Genomic DNA, 16,856 nt, shown 5'->3' on the forward strand with positions numbered 1-16,856 from the left:
TTAAAGTCGTTGGCCGGTCATTTCACGTTGATAGCTCCGGCGGACAACCGAACACGTCAGCATCAATTTGGATAAAATAAATTTTATGGGAGAAATCAAACGAGCATGAAGTTCGTATATTTAAATTAAAATAAATAAATTAAACCCAAAAAATTCTTAATAAATTATGTATGATTTACAATATCGATGAAAATTGAACGAAATCCGATCCAAGCTAATGTAATTGCCAAAGACGTACACACGGAGAATTGTGTGATTTATAATTTTGGAACAAGATGAGCGAGCAATCCATGTGTACTTTTTTTTTATAGTCACATCGTCTTTGAATTTGTTAAACGTGATTGATATTGTAAACCACATAAGCTATAAAGATTTTCTTTAGGTCAAGATTTACAAGCCGCGTTGTAAAAAAAACATAAAAATGATGTTATTATATGCAATTAACTCATAATCCATTAAACATATCCTTTAAAAGCAAAAATCTTCAAATGAGTAATGAAATAAAGGGTCAAACATAATTTTGAAATGTCAACTGTAGGACCAGATGTCCTTAAGGTTTAGGACAAGAGAGGACATAACTTTAATTTACTTGAATAGTATAACCCTTTATTATTACTACTATTTGTACCTGCAGCTAAGTATAATATGTAGATTTCTCTCATTATTGCCAACAAATTAATCCCAAAAGCTTCGACTTCATATATCTTTATCTTGAATTGGAAATGGTCCCTTGAATTGTGGTACAAGTTTATAAACAACAACCACATAATTTATCATACCTGCTATATGTGTCTCGCTACAAAAGAACCAAATTATGTTTCTTTTTGTATCAATAATTTATTAGCATAATACTTTGATTTTTATAAAATGATCGATGTAAATAGTAGTGCTAGAGTTCCCAACTAATTTAATGGTCTTCTTTCTGGTCAGAAAAAACCTCTATCATGCAGTCGGATCAAACATTTTATGTTAGTATTTAAAAAATATATTTGTATGTATTAAAAATATCATTTGTGAAGTGTATTATTTATATTTAGAAAAAATAACTTCTTTTGTTATCAAAGAGTCATTTCTATGCTTTAAAATGTAATTTGTAATGTATATTTTCTACAAAGTATCATTTATTTTCATAAAACAATTGCAAATTATCATTTTTATTTAAAAAACATATCAATTGTTACAAAATATCATTGTATATCATGTTTATGTGCACGATTTTATTTATTATTGATAAAAATATTATTTTTCATATAATAATTGGACGGGCCAAAAGGAAGAAAAAATGAGGCGAAAAATAAATGGGTTGGTAAATTTGCAAAATAAGATTAGATCCTTCTACCTTTGACAAGTAATTAAGTTGATCATCGTCATCTGAAATGGAAGAACCTAAATACTATTATGTGCAAAAACTAATGCTCGATCAAAAAAAAAAAAAAACTAATGAAAAAAAATCCCACTTGATCATCTTCTTGTCCTCTTTATTTGTTTCTTCTTTTTTATTCGATCGGCACAATCGAGGAACAGGAAAGTGATTGCTCACTCAAATTAAGATATTTGATTTTCATCTATAAAATGCTGCAGATACCAACAAATTTAATATCCCATACTTTTCCACTTCCTAAATTGTTAAACTTTTCTTACAAGTTAATCAATATTATATTTTTTTAGGGGAATCAAATACTGTAGTAGTTAGTTTCATCGTTTGCTTTATTTCTGTACATTTAACCGACATCAATTTGCCAACCTTTTACTATTTTATATGACACAATTTTTAAAATGTTACAATAACAACTGTACCATCTCTTAATTAAGTATCTTAATTTGCTGCAAAATTAATGTTGGTCACAACTAGGGATGTCAATGCAGCCCGAAACCCGTGGGCCGACCCGAATAACCCGACAAAATTAGAGGGTTAGGGTTGAAAAATTGCAACCCGAAAAAACCTCCAGCCCGATTAGCCCGCACCCGACTAACCCGGAACCCGATAGGGCTAGCCCGAAAACCCGATGGGCTGGCCCGGTGGGCTGACGGAATTGTGACTGATGCATCCAATTACAACTTCTGCTATGTTTAGATCCATGGTATTTGCTTAAATATATATATATGTAGCCTCATTAAAAAAAAGTGAAATTAATTAGTTAGAATATATATGTGTGTGTGTGTGCAATCTCATTAAAAAAAGTGAAATTAATTACAGATTTTTTATAGAAATTGATTATTAGTATTTCATTAGTTAGAAATTAATTATTAGTATCTCATTTTTTTTTTCTGTCAATGAGACGTGCATGGCAAATCCACTAATTATTCAGTAATAATCCAGATTGATTCTAGTGCATTGATACATGTTAAATTTTACTATCTCATTTTAATATAATTTTGTTTATGTAATCTTGAATATCTTATATTTTTGCATTTCATGCTTTGCTATATAATTTATATCTTTAATATCTATGTATATTTTATACATTATACATTAGATCATGTCACGACCGGCCCTAATTAAGGATAATTAAGTCGGAAAACCATGACTAAGGGAGGAAGATTAGAAGCGGGGATAGAAAGGGTAAATATATAATGAAGGATCGAACTTAATCTTTGACAGCGAAGGGGACATTTATAATATAACTTATGTTTAGCCACAAAGATTCAATTAACTAGTAAGTTCGGATAAATCCGACTTAATTCAAAAGACTTATTACTTAAGAATACGCAGCGGAATAACATAATCTGATTACATGTATGAAGACATGTATCCAAGAGTTCATTCATTTAACTTTTGACAAAAGCTCCGCTCTTCACTTCATCTTCATCAGCCACTGCTCAACCTACACATTTAGAAATATATGCAGGGCTGAGTACGAGAGTACTCAGTGGGCACGTATGCCTAATTATAAAAATACATGCTTCAAAACTGTAAATTGTCATGCCATCATAAACAGTACAGCAAGGGAGTTTTAGCTAAAAGGCCCAAGCTTACTAAATTCATTTGTGATTCTTAAAGTTCGACTGATCAGTCTAAGTTCTCTTGTAATCTATCATATCTGGAACTGTGTGCCGGAGAGGTGGCCACCTCTCACGGTCACTTAACCGGCCAACCCGCTAGATGACTCACGGTCACTGGTGTACACTAGCCCTGGCAGGATAGCTATCAACTGCTCAAGACCCGAATTCGATTTCATAATAACTGGCAAAGCCACATCAGATAGATATCATACCAAACATTGAAATATTTATGGCAAGACAACAGTTGAAATAATTTTCAGTTCAAAGATTTTGCAATGAAATAACTGTTCAAACATAACATTAAACTCATTTGATATATATGAAAGTAATGCCCACCTGATAGCAAAGCTTTGCTACAGATTAGTAACTCCTTGACGAGCTCTTGTTCTTGCGCTCGACCTTTAATCCGAGAAAATAACGTAAGACTTTAAATCGAGGGAAAATTCTCAATTAGATGAGAATGCGTAATTTAACTATGCATGAACTATTATTCTGAGATAATAATCAGGGAATTTCTATTGTTAATTCAGGCTATCGGATTTTAAACAAAAGCTAAGTCTCGTCTCATGAAGTCGGATAATTAACTAAAATTTATCCGTTCTCTCCAGGGTGTTCTAATCCGCCGATTAAATAAATCCCGCTCCTCGTAGTCGATAGAAAATAAATAAATAAATAAATAAATAAATACTTCAGCTTATTCGCTTTATAACCTCATAATTAATCGGGCTTAATAAATATGAACGGAAATAATAGTGTAAGTTCAAATAATTAAAAGGCTCAACATAAGGCAGCCCAATAATTAATTAAGTAGAAGTGGGCTTGGATAATTAATATGAAAGGCCCAATTGAAATAATTGATTAGCTGGGCTCAAATAAATAAATCAATCAAGGCCCAGCTAAGATAATACAACAGCCCAATTAAAATAGAATGCAGTTGGACTTTAATTTAAATAATTCGGCCCAAAGAAGTAAAATAATAAAGGCCCATCTGAATAAATAACACAAGGCCCAATTGAAATAAAATAGAACATGGCCCAAATTAATAATAAAGCAAGGCCCATTTCTTCAAATTTTAATCGGCCCATTCGATTCTCTCTCTCTCATCTCCATCTGTCGGCCTCTCTCTCTTTTCTCAAGCATCAGCCGACCTATCTCTCTTTCTCTCATCAGTCGCGGTTCTCCCTCAAATTCAATCGACATCCGACGCCGCCGCTTCCTTCTCCGGCTGTTCGAGCTGCCGGCGTCCAATCGTTGACCGCGCCGCCTCCTTTCCCCAAAACCCCTCTTGCTGACAGTTCGTCCAAGGCAAGAAGGGCGAGCCCTAGTTCACGAATTGAAGGTCGCCGTCGCCGCTGCCGTACTCTCCGTCGGAGTCGCCGCCGCGGTTCCTCTCTATCAAGCTCGGCGTCTACTTCTTCCTATCTGCCCCTGGAGAAACAGAACGAAAAGCCCTAATCTCGGCCTACAACTATCGCCGCCGCCGCCGCCGCGGTTCTCTGGCCGTCAATCAGTGAAGCCGGCGTCGCCTCGCCTTCTTCTCCGAGCCGTTCGGGTCTCGATTCAGTCGTCAAGGTGGGCAGGGAGTTGAGCCCTGATTCCTTTCCACCTCCGCCGCTCTCCTTGCCGTCGAAACTCTGCCGCCGCTGCGACTGGATGGCCGGCGAGATTTGCCGCATTGCTGGACTGTTTTGAGGCGCCGCTGCCTCTCCGGCGTTCGGCCCTTCCTTTTCGGTCATTCGAGCTCCGACAAGCAGCAAGGTTCTGCCTTGTCGCGCCGTCGCCGTTCCGACCGAGCGGAGGTGCGTCGTTTCCGATTCAGAGCAGGCAGTCGCCCACTCCTCACACTAAAGCTAAGTAAAACTCGACCCTCTTTCTATCGGCTCTCAACGCGAATTAACTACAAGGCGTAATCTCTTGTTGTTTGTATAAACTCAGTTATGCGTATTTAAACTACATATAAACTGCCATTTGCTCATGAGAGTATATTCGGTGATTTTGCTAAGTTCTAGAGCGTGAAGTATCCATGAATGAATCCTGATAGTTGTAATGCCTTAGCTTGATCATGTTGACATGAATACGAACTGGTATTGAATACTTGGGATAGTGAAATACCTTGAATCTGTTCAACTGATTGGTTGGTGATTTGTTGCTGAGTTTAACGAACTGGAACGAATGAACTGAACTGAAATAATTTGATTTTGTTGTCTCAATAATTTCAGGTAGATAAATGGAAGAAGATGAAGCATTACAGCAGGTTTTACCTTGAGACTTTGGCTGTACGAAGTGGAGGATTCTATGCTCTTCGGACAGCAAAGTGATAGAGAATGTGGTGTTGTTTGGCTGGAGTAGAGACTAAGAGGGAATGGTTGTTGGCTGAACACTTGAGCACTCTACGGAGATGGTACAGAGGTAGGGTGGCTGTAGGTGTTGAAAATAAGAATCAATAGTCAAAAGTATTAAAATCAATTCAAAGATTAGATCTTTGAATTGAATATAAGAGTGTGTATATTTGATTTTAAGAAGATTTATATACAAACTGATTTCTTTACGTGTGACTGCTGGGTCCATAAGCATATATAAATGTTTACACCTCTATATTTCTATTCAAACATGTATGTGATGGTATGATGCATGAAGAGCTGAGTTTAGTATTCACCTGCAAATGCTTGGTGTCGGTGGCTGTCTATTGCCATTGAATTGGTCTCAATGAGAAGATAGCTGAAATGAATTGTGTATTGTTTCCCTATTAAATGCAGGCTGAAATTCAGGGAGGAAGTGGAGGAATTAAAGCCAAAGCTTACATCCTTTGAAGTCGGCAGCAGTAAATGAAGTCTTTCTTTCTTTTGGTGAAGTTTTTAGTGTAGAATGGGAGTGGTATGAAGGAAGTTTGCTGCTGAATTATTAAAGGAGTGAATTGGTAGCTAATCTTGAATATCTAGTCCTCTATGCCATGTGAAAGCCTTGAGAGAGAATAGGTAAAGTTGTGGCTGATTGACAGCTTGTTTGTTCCCACACGCATGCCTTTCCTTTTCTTTCTTGTTGCTGCCGTAATAATAGGAATGTAGGGAGTAGGCTAGGAATTGAGTGATGTTTGTAATAGATAGTGTAGAGTTGTGGGTGTGACTAATGAAATTCTTCAGTGTTGGTCATGGTCATTTTATATCTTACTATTAGTATCTGCAATACTAATTCTAGTCTTGCTATTTAATGGTGTATTTGGGTATCTGAAAATGTAATACAATCTCTAGTTTGCTACTATACTGAATACTCTAATAAATCTTGTTATTCGATATTTGATTTCCTGCCTTACTAATATCGTGATACTCGTAGAATGAATCTAAATTGGATCCGTAGATTTAATTCGCTTCACAAGCCGAAATAATCCACGACTTGAATAACAATAATAGATGGAAATAATATTCTATAGCATATAAAATTAATAACCTGATTTTGCTAAGTCGGTTATCATTCTGAAAAATAAATAATTGTCTGCTCAATGAATAAATCACGATCATTTCACGTGGAAATATCTAATTCAGAATCTCAGCTGGATTAACATTACTGGAGGATGCAATAATTAAATATCGCATTTACTAATCTTAATCATAAATAAAAGAGCGGGCTACTACATACTACCCCTCTTAAAAAAAATTTCGTCCCGAAATTTGCATATCATCGCAAAAGTTCTGGGTATTTTCTCTCGTCTTGCTTTCAAGTTCTCGCGTAGCTCTCTTTCTTTTCATATAATGACTCATAAGGTGCCATATTAATGATCGCCTGATAACTATTATTGGCAAACTAAATCAATGAATGAATGCACTAATTCTCAACTTCCACCTCTGTCTATTACTACTACTCTTAACATGTTTTCGAAAATCTGAATTGTTCTCTCAAACTATCGATCTGTTTGAGGGTGGAAGGTAGCATTGAAATTAAACCTTGTGCCCAATTCCTTCTGTAAGTTCATCTATAGTCTGGGTGTGAACTTTGAATCCCGGTCTGAAGTGATTGACATGGGCACGCCGTGCAATGCACAATTTCTCGAATATACAGATGGGCTAGCTTGTTTGATCTGTAACTAATCGGTATTGTTATAAAACGAACGCATTTCGTGAGTCACTCCACTATTACGCAAATGGCGGTGTTTCCTCTTTTCGACTTGTAAACTAGTTACAAAATCCATTTTAATGTGCTCCCATTTTCATTTTGAAATGTTCAATTGTTGTAGCTTCCACATGGTCTTTAGTGCAAAGCTTCGCTTGTTGGCATGCTAGGCATCCCTCAACAAATGAAGCTATATCTTTCTTCGAACCTTTTCACCAAAAATTTTCTCTAAGTCCTGATACATTTTGTGCTTTCCGGGTGGGCAGTATACGGCGGGTCATGAGCCTTACTCATTATCTCATCTTTGAGTTTGTCATCATGGGGGATATACAATCTTTCATGAACATTAACGCATTATCCACGTCTCATGGTACGTCTAGGCTTGCCTGATCTTATTGCTAAACGTATTTTCTCCAAGGTCTCATTTCCTTCTTTGCGCATTATCAGCTTTCCTATAAAGTTGGGTGTTATTACCATCGTGGCAATAATCCCTTCTACAGATTCTAGTGGTTGAACCACTTCTAAATTCATTCTACTAAAATCTTTCATGGGTTCCTTTTCCTGAGTGAGGGGAGATCCCAACTTAAGTTGAGTCTTACGACTCAAGGAATCGTCTACCTAGTTAGCCTTGCATGGGTGGTAGTTAATACTACAGTCACAGTCCTTCGCTAGTTCGAGCCATCTTTACTGTCTCATGTTAAGATCTTCTTGCTCAAAAATATTACAGATTTTTATGGTCTGTGAATATCTCGCACCTGACTTCATATAGGTGTTGTCCTTACTGCAGTTAATTCTAGTTTATGAGTTGGCTAGTTCAATTCATGTGGTTAATGCTACCGTGATGCGTATGTTGTCACTCTTCCTTCTTGCGTTAACATGCAACTAAGTACTCTCCTTGGACACGTCTGTATAAATCATATATTCTTTGTCAGCTGTTGGAACAGCTATGGTTAACTTCTCCTTGAGCTTCTTGAAAATTTTTTTCTCACATACTTCTGTCCAATGAAATTTAATTCCCTTCCTGAGTAATTGGTCATTGGTCTTGCTATTTGGAAAATCCTTCTATGAATCTCTTATAGCAACCTGCTAATTCCAAGAAACTTTTGATCTCATTGAGGTTAGTAGGCGATCTCTACTCATGTACAACTTGTACTTCCTCAGGGTGCACTTTGATCCTTTCTAATGAGATAATAGGTCCCGGAAACGTGACTTTGTTGAGCCAAAAATCGCACTTGCAGAACTTAGCATAAAGATGCTTTGTTTTCAATGTTTTTAGGACTATCCTCAGGTGTTTCTCATGGTCCTTCTCGTTCCTCGAGTAGATCAAGACATCATCTACGAAAACTAAGACAACTTGCCTAAGTATGGATGGAACACTCGGTTCATGAGGTCCACGAACATGGCTGGTGCATTGGTCAATCCAAATGACACCACTACGAACTCATAGTGTCTATATCTGGTTCGGAAGACCATCTTGGGTACATCTTCTTATCAAATTTATAGTTGATGGTACCTAGACCTTAAATCTAGCTTTGAGGACACACTATCTCCTCTGAGCTGCTTGAAGAAGTCGTTTATCCTCGATAGAGGATACTTGTCCTTGAGTGTCACCTTGTTCAACTCTCCATAAGTTGATGTATATCCTCGGTAGAGGATACACATTCTCAATGTGCCATCTTTATTCTTTATAAAAGAACGGGTGCACCCTGGTGAAATTTCTAGGAAACATTTGGAAATTCACGTACGATTGTCACGTCTCTTATACTTTTCTCGATTTCTGGTTTTCTGTGCAACTACACAAGGTAGGTTGGACACCCTTTTCTCATCATCTTTGTTGCTTGAGGGGCGGAGATGATCGTCTTTCTCCTACCTATGCTGATCCCATGAAAACGTGTCGGTTCCTTCCCCGGGGTCAAAAGAAATTTGACTTTCATTGCAAATGATGGTGGCATAGTTCTCGACTAGCCATTCCATTCCTAAAATTGTGTATATGTCTCGTATCGGCATAACATACGAGTTGTTCACTACAACTTTGAAAAATTTTATGCTCAACTCTAAATTCAATCACACATGTGCTATTATTGTTGTTGTTGCTGCCGTTGGCATGGTTACTCATCTTGGTATGGTTGGGCAAAGCTTGGATTGCTCAAATGCGGAGTTTGAACATGCGAATTTAGCCTGAGACCCGCCCTTTGTTGCTTATTCAGGTAACGATTTGCATAATGCTCATTCCAGTTGCTGTGCTACAACTTTCATTACCAGTCCTGGAGAGTTTCCCATGGTTCTTGTTACACTTTGGGCAGGGTAGAGTCCCATACTCGTTATCCCCCATCTGTTTAGATGTGTCATAGTCACGTTGTTGGGATGTCTGCCCCTGCCATGGCCTTTTTCTTAGCTTGGCCATGGCCTTTACTATATCCCATTTTTTTTTTTTTTTTTTTTTTTTTTCAAAAGTTCTGAGCCTGAGTCTGTGGAGGTGCAGACGTAGGCGCAGTTGCTGGTCTCTCTCCCAACATAGCTGCCTCAATGCCTAACGCTTTGCTAAGCGACTCAACGTAAGACGATCCACCATGGCTTGCCAAAGCCATTCTAATCTCATGCCTCAGTCCGACGCCGAATTCTTTTAACCATCTTTTCATATGTGTCTACTTGCTCGAGCGCATATCTTGACATATCACATAACATCATGTCGTATGGAGTAATTGTTGTTCTTCCCTACTTAGGATTGTAAAATTCCATTTCTTTCTTTTTGCAATAGCTTTTGGTTGTATACTTGTCATATATTTCCATCTTAAACTATTCCCACGTCAAATTCCCTAATTGTTCAGTTGTCATTGTCTTCCTCCTTGCTTCCTACCATAAGTCAGCTGAAAGAATACGCAAGTAAGACGTTTATGATCTGTGCAGCGCAAGAATTTGAAGATGCGCTTACTAGCTTGTACCCAAGTCTCAACCTTCGTTGGATCTCCTATCCTATCGAAGACATGTGGGTTTTCTCATCAAAATAATTCTTCTATTCTACGTTTTTGCTGTATGGTTGGTGGCACTATATTGTTCTAGCCATGGTACTGGGCTTCTTTCATTATCTCGCGGAATTCGTCCTCCTCTTCTCGGACGCCCTTATTTTGGTGGCATACTGATGAGTTGACATATAGTCATTAATACATACCTATGCATATCATCGCTTCTGTAAATCGTTTCTTGATTCTCAAATCTTGCTCGCACTCTTCCTTGTATAAGCATATAAGTAAAATGTGGCGGAAGTGACTTGCCGCAAAAGACCGATAAGGTCGCTAAATAGACATAAGAAAATTCCTTCGATGAGAACTTTTGCATCAACATCTGGATCTGGATATACTGATCCATTCAAGTACTACTCATGATGAACTGGTTGTCTAACAATGCCATCACCAACGAATTTGGTCACGGAGCCAATCTTTCCGTACTAATACTAGTCAAACATAACTAAGCCAACATAGGGCATACCAAAGCATCAGAACAATCATTGTTTTCTAAAAATAATAACGTTTACCAAATCCGTAAGAGATGGTCTAGTTGCATCACGTGATTGACCCTTGGGTCGAGGCATACGTGTCTGATGGATTTAATCTGGTGAATACTTGTTTGTCTTTAGGTCACCGAAAATCTACTAACAACTAATAAACCACAATGATTAAAGTCACAAATGGCAATTATGCAAAGTGAATCAACAATTTTGTCAAATGATTGAAAAGGAATGACCTCAGGGTAGAAATGAATTGACTAGGAGGTCGGAACGAAATGACCTAATAATCGAAACCCGTTTGGCTTTTCAGATGAAAGTTTAAATATATATATAGGTTTAGAGACCCATATATGACGACTACTGAGATTTTAGTCATGTGGACTGACCAGGTCCAACACAATTACTTCTCAGTCACACGGAATTACTTTTCCGAACTTGGTAACTCTTTGTTTATTGGGCTGCAAAAGGTACTTCTGGTCTGAGATCTCCACTTTTTTTTTTTTTTTTTTTTTTTTTTTTTTTTTACATCTAAAATTTATCCTTGAGAATATGCTGAAGCTTCCCAAGCTTGGGGTCTTCCTCCTAAAATCAACATTTTTTTTTAAAATCTTTTTTTTTTTACACGAAACAAGACCATTCAAACACATTCGACCTTATTCAATATTCATCCTTTGAACGATCCTAATGTCGTACTTCTTGTATCTAGCGTTCATTCTCATAATGCTTGTAATGCATTTATGTAATTCGAAGCACTCTCTCACGCCTTTACAGGAAATAGATTTTGCATCTCTGAGCATCTTTACAAGGTCTGTGTCACCACACACAATACTAAATCATGGAACAACTTTAGTTATTACTTTCATTCTGATTACTAGACTGGATGTTCCACTCGAGACATTCTAGCCGGGGAAATGTCCCTGATCAGCTAAGGTATGTAAACTTAACTTGAGTATACCCTTAGGGTCTCATTAGAATCTCAATATATTGACTTTAGCATCGAACCATTGTCGATACTTTTAACTCTTGTTAAACTCTAAAATATTTTCGGGAACTCCTCTCGTCTTACGCACTTGTATAGATTTCTCTGGTCGATCATAATGGTCGGTAACTTCTAGTTACCCATGTCACATCTCGTCTTTCCGGTTCGTAGTAGGCGATCATAATCAATAGGGGTTCTAAATCATGCTCATGTGTAATGTAAAAAGGTTCCGAATATCTGAAATTATAAGGTGACAGTTCTAATTGCAACACTATAACATCATTACACTAAGCTTTATGACTCTATGTGAGTCTAATTCTATAATTCACTCATAAATCATGAAGGTTCTCTTCACGCCATAACTGGTGATAATTGAGGGGTTTGAAATGAGGCTTAGCTCATTACGCAACTGCTAGCTACTCATCACTATGAGCAATGTCTCAAGTAAGTTCTTGTCGGGTCAAGCAATAGTTGATTCGGTATTTTATCACGGGCGAATAGTCTGAATAAGGAACTATGCCCGTATCACAGACTCATGTGTGACACTCTTCTTTTCGTCTCATTGCATTTTTCTCATCAAATTATCGCGTCTCTTGAAGTGATATTTGTTTTTTTTTTTTTTTGGGCTCCTCACTATAGCTATAGTGAGATATAACTGAGTTTCTAGTTTCTACTGTTCTTCTCGTAACAGTGATCATGCATTCTTAATATTTCTAAGTTTATTGAGATATCTAATCAATCAATAAGACATAAAACTTAAATATAAGCATCTATACATTCGCATGAAACGTGAACTTTTCAACGTTTGATAAAAAAAATCATTACCTCTTTCTTTCTTGTTGAGCGTGACGATGTGATGAAGTGATGAGCTTTTGTTGACTGACTCTTTTATACTAATATCAAATTTAGGACTAATTGGGTAACTCTTGGATTCAGAGCAAACGAACTGCTCTGATACCATTCTGTCACGACCGGCCCTAATTAAGGATAATTAAGTCGGAAAACCATGACTAAGGGAGGAAGATTAGAAGCGGGGATAGAAAGGGTAAATATATAATGAAGGATCGAACTTAATCTTTGACAGCGAAGGGGACATTTATAATATAACTTATGTTTAGCCACAAAGATTCAATTAACTAGTAAGTTCGGATAAATCCGACTTAATTCAAAAGACTTATTACTTAAGAATACGCAGCGGAATAACATAATCTGATTACATGTATGAAGACATGTATCCAAGAGTTCATTCATTTAACTTTTGACAAAAGCTCCGCTCTTCACTTCATCTTCATCAGCCACTGCTCAACCTACACATTTAGAAATATATGCAGGGCTGAGTACGAGAGTACTCAGTGGGCACGTATGCCTAATTATAAAAATACATGCTTCAAAACTGTAAATTGTCATGCCATCATAAACAGTACAGCAAGGGAGTTTTAGCTAAAAGGCCCAAGCTTACTAAATTCATTTGTGATTCTTAAAGTTCGACTGATCAGTCTAAGTTCTCTTGTAATCTATCATATCTGGAACTGTGTGCCGGAGAGGTGGCCACCTCTCACGGTCACTTAACCGGCCAACCCGCTAGATGACTCACGGTCACTGGTGTACACTAGCCCTGGCAGGATAGCTATCAACTGCTCAAGACCCGAATTCGATTTCATAATAACTGGCAAAGCCACATCAGATAGATATCATACCAAACATTGAAATATTTATGGCAAGACAACAGTTGAAATAATTTTCAGTTCAAAGATTTTGCAATGAAATAACTGTTCAAACATAACATTAAACTCATTTGATATATATGAAAGTAATGCCCACCTGATAGCAAAGCTTTGCTACAGATTAGTAACTCCTTGACGAGCTCTTGTTCTTGCGCTCGACCTTTAATCCGAGAAAATAACGTAAGACTTTAAATCGAGGGAAAATTCTCAATTAGATGAGAATGCGTAATTTAACTATGCATGAACTATTATTCTGAGATAATAATCAGGGAATTTCTATTGTTAATTCAGGCTATCGGATTTTAAACAAAAGCTAAGTCTCGTCTCATGAAGTCGGATAATTAACTAAAATTTATCCGTTCTCTCCAGGGTGTTCTAATCCGCCGATTAAATAAATCCCGCTCCTCGTAGTCGATAGAAAATAAATAAATAAATAAATAAATACTTCAGCTTATTCGATTTATAACCTCATAATTAATCGGGCTTAATAAATATGAACGGAAATAATAGTGTAAGTTCAAATAATTAAAAGGCTCAACATAAGGCAGCCCAATAATTAATTAAGTAGAAGTGGGCTTGGATAATTAATATGAAAGGCCCAATTGAAATAATTGATTAGCTGGGCTCAAATAAATAAATCAATCAAGGCCCAGCTAAGATAATACAACAGCCCAATTAAAATAGAATGCAGTTGGACTTTAATTTAAATAATTCGGCCCAAAGAAGTAAAATAATAAAGGCCCATCTGAATAAATAACACAAGGCCCAATTGAAATAAAATAGAACATGGCCCAAATTAATAATAAAGCAAGGCCCATTTCTTCAAATTTTAATCGGCCCATTCGATTCTCTCTCTCTCATCTCCATCTGTCGGCCTCTCTCTCTTTTCTCAAGCATCAGCCGACCTATCTCTCTTTCTCTCATCAGTCGCGGTTCTCCCTCAAATTCAATCGACATCCGACGCCGCCGCTTCCTTCTCCGGCTGTTCGAGCTGCCGGCGTCCAATCGTTGACCGCGCCGCCTCCTTTCCCCAAAACCCCTCTTGCTGACAGTTCGTCCAAGGCAAGAAGGGCGAGCCCTAGTTCACGAATTGAAGGTCGCCGTCGCCGCTGCCGTACTCTCCGTCGGAGTCGCCGCCGCGGTTCCTCTCTATCAAGCTCGGCGTCTACTTCTTCCTATCTGCCCCTGGAGAAACAGAACGAAAAGCCCTAATCTCGGCCTACAACTATCGCCGCCGCCGCCGCCGCGGTTCTCTGGCCGTCAATCAGTGAAGCCGGCGTCGCCTCGCCTTCTTCTCCGAGCCGTTCGGGTCTCGATTCAGTCGTCAAGGTGGGCAGGGAGTTGAGCCCTGATTCCTTTCCACCTCCGCCGCTCTCCTTGCCGTCGAAACTCTGCCGCCGCTGCGACTGGATGGCCGGCGAGATTTGCCGCATTGCTGGACTGTTTTGAGGCGCCGCTGCCTCTCCGGCGTTCGGCCCTTCCTTTTCGGTCATTCGAGCTCCGACAAGCAGCAAGGTTCTGCCTTGTCGCGCCGTCGCCGTTCCGACCGAGCGGAGGTGCGTCGTTTCCGATTCAGAGCAGGCAGTCGCCCACTCCTCACACTAAAGCTAAGTAAAACTCGACCCTCTTTCTATCGGCTCTCAACGCGAATTAACTACAAGGCGTAATCTCTTGTTGTTTGTATAAACTCAGTTATGCGTATTTAAACTACATATAAACTGCCATTTGCTCATGAGAGTATATTCGGTGATTTTGCTAAGTTCTAGAGCGTGAAGTATCCATGAATGAATCCTGATAGTTGTAATGCCTTAGCTTGATCATGTTGACATGAATACGAACTGGTATTGAATACTTGGGATAGTGAAATACCTTGAATCTGTTCAACTGATTGGTTGGTGATTTGTTGCTGAGTTTAACGAACTGGAACGAATGAACTGAACTGAAATAATTTGATTTTGTTGTCTCAATAATTTCAGGTAGATAAATGGAAGAAGATGAAGCATTACAGCAGGTTTTACCTTGAGACTTTGGCTGTACGAAGTGGAGGATTCTATGCTCTTCGGACAGCAAAGTGATAGAGAATGTGGTGTTGTTTGGCTGGAGTAGAGACTAAGAGGGAATGGTTGTTGGCTGAACACTTGAGCACTCTACGGAGATGGTACAGAGGTAGGGTGGCTGTAGGTGTTGAAAATAAGAATCAATAGTCAAAAGTATTAAAATCAATTCAAAGATTAGATCTTTGAATTGAATATAAGAGTGTGTATATTTGATTTTAAGAAGATTTATATACAAACTGATTTCTTTACGTGTGACTGCTGGGTCCATAAGCATATATAAATGTTTACACCTCTATATTTCTATTCAAACATGTATGTGATGGTATGATGCATGAAGAGCTGAGTTTAGTATTCACCTGCAAATGCTTGGTGTCGGTGGCTGTCTATTGCCATTGAATTGGTCTCAATGAGAAGATAGCTGAAATGAATTGTGTATTGTTTCCCTATTAAATGCAGGCTGAAATTCAGGGAGGAAGTGGAGGAATTAAAGCCAAAGCTTACATCCTTTGAAGTCGGCAGCAGTAAATGAAGTCTTTCTTTCTTTTGGTGAAGTTTTTAGTGTAGAATGGGAGTGGTATGAAGGAAGTTTGCTGCTGAATTATTAAAGGAGTGAATTGGTAGCTAATCTTGAATATCTAGTCCTCTATGCCATGTGAAAGCCTTGAGAGAGAATAGGTAAAGTTGTGGCTGATTGACAGCTTGTTTGTTCCCACACGCATGCCTTTCCTTTTCTTTCTTGTTGCTGCCGTAATAATAGGAATGTAGGGAGTAGGCTAGGAATTGAGTGATGTTTGTAATAGATAGTGTAGAGTTGTGGGTGTGACTAATGAAATTCTTCAGTGTTGGTCCTGGTCATTTTATATCTTACTATTAGTATCTGCAATACTAATTCTAGTCTTGCTATTTAATGGTGTATTTGGGTATCTGAAAATGTAATACAATCTCTAGTTTGCTACTATACTGAATACTCTAATAAATCTTGTTATTCGATATTTGATTTCCTGCCTTACTAATATCGTGATACTCGTAGAATGAATCTAAATTGGATCCGTAGATTTAATTCGCTTCACAAGCCGAAATAATCCACGACTTGAATAACAATAATAGATGGAAATAATATTCTATAGCATATAAAATTAATAACCTGATTTTGCTAAGTCGGTTATCATTCTGAAAAATAAATAATTGTCTGCTCAATGAATAAATCACGATCATTTCACGTGGAAATATCTAATTCAGAATCTCAGCTGGATTAACATTACTGGAGGATGCAATAATTAAATATCGCATTTACTAATCTTAATCATAAATAAAAGAGCGGGCTACTACAGATCATTAGGAATAATAAAATACAAATGATAATTTTATTTTCACGCCTTTAACCTGATTAGCCCGATGGGCTAGCCCGAAACCCGAAAGTTTAGGGTTAGGGTTGAAGATTTACAACCCGCAAAAATCTTCAACCCGATTAGCCCGCACCCGAC

At 38.0% G+C, this 16,856-nt stretch overlaps 2 long non-coding RNA genes across 2 annotated transcripts; both read left to right on the forward strand.

The window, feature by feature from the left end:
• The first annotated feature begins 3,816 nt into the window (after nt 1-3,816).
• On the forward strand, nt 3,817-6,295 carry LOC130993253 (uncharacterized). Its single transcript, XR_009091606.1, has 2 exons — nt 3,817-5,412; nt 5,760-6,295. It is a non-coding gene; the product is annotated as an uncharacterized LOC130993253 (long non-coding RNA).
• Nucleotides 6,296-13,885: 7,590 nt separating this feature from the next.
• LOC130993254 (uncharacterized) lies at nt 13,886-16,216 on the forward strand. The gene is made up of 2 exons (XR_009091607.1): nt 13,886-15,481; nt 15,829-16,216. It is a non-coding gene; the product is annotated as an uncharacterized LOC130993254 (long non-coding RNA).
• The last annotated feature ends 640 nt before the right edge of the window (nt 16,217-16,856 follow it).

Source organism: Salvia miltiorrhiza, chromosome 7 (genome assembly GCF_028751815.1).
Source record: "Salvia miltiorrhiza cultivar Shanhuang (shh) chromosome 7, IMPLAD_Smil_shh, whole genome shotgun sequence".
NCBI lineage: Eukaryota > Viridiplantae > Streptophyta > Magnoliopsida > Lamiales > Lamiaceae > Salvia > Salvia miltiorrhiza.